This window comes from Elephantulus edwardii, unplaced genomic scaffold (assembly GCF_000299155.1).
Source record: "Elephantulus edwardii isolate Elephantulus edwardi_28Jun2011 unplaced genomic scaffold, EleEdw1.0 scaffold00031, whole genome shotgun sequence".
Taxonomy (NCBI): Eukaryota; Metazoa; Chordata; class Mammalia; order Macroscelidea; family Macroscelididae; genus Elephantulus; species Elephantulus edwardii.
Window position 1 is genome coordinate 13,022,220 of NW_006399781.1, and position 892 is coordinate 13,023,111.

The 892-nt window shown below is 42.7% G+C and overlaps 1 pseudogene; it reads left to right on the top strand.

The window, feature by feature from the left end:
- Positions 1 to 383: 383 nt before the first annotated feature.
- The window catches only part of LOC102852181, a 2,288-nt pseudogene continuing 1,779 nt past the window's right edge, over positions 384 to 892 (top strand).

The following is an 892-nucleotide window of genomic DNA, read 5'->3' on the forward strand; positions in this document are numbered from 1 at the left end:
AACAAAAACAAAACCAAAAGAACCCAATCCAAAACAATGCAGATAAAACAAACGAAGGCATTAGAGGCTCTGGAAAACAAGAAACCGTGATCCAGAATATGAGATCCAATGTTTCAGATGCTGTCAACATGATAGAGAGACACATGACATGAACAGAGTTGAAGAGATGGAACACAGAACAAGTGAAATAAAAGATAGACTTGTTGGGGGTGGTCAAGGCTGCCTTCCAGGGCACAATCCCAGTGTATGGCACCCAGCACAACTCAGCCATCTCCCCAACAACCCACTAGCAAGTTTGGCAGCTTTGAGTCTGGTGCACCTTGGGATCCAGGCACATTCTTCAGGCTCTGAAGAGCCATGCTTGGCGGGGACCCTCAAGAATCATGTTGTTGGATGTGATCTTAGTTGTGGGGTTCTGTGTATGCACTGCCAGGAAAGTGATGGGCTTTGGGACAGATATAATCACCGAGCTGGACCTGGTCAACACCACTATTGATGTCACTCAGGTGCCTGGATTTCATAATGTCAGGAAGACATTTTTATTTCAAGAAACAGAAAGAGAGATCCATGCAGCCCCTCATGTGAGTGAGAAATTAATCCAGCTCTTCCAAATAAGATCAAATTTACCTTTCTGGCTACAATACAACAGAAGCCTTAGACTTTGGGAATGATAATGTCTATTCGAGACCTGGGGCTCAGCTATTTTAAACTGGAAAGCAGTTACCTGAGAGATGAGATTTTTTTTCCCCTATAATTATATTTTATTAATTTTCATAAACATTTACAGAGATTTTGGGTTTCCATTCATTCACCACTGCACCATTCTCTCTACCCTCCTCCCAGTTTGTTCTTGTCCAAATGCCACAGTGCTTGTCAAAGCCAGTTCTGATTA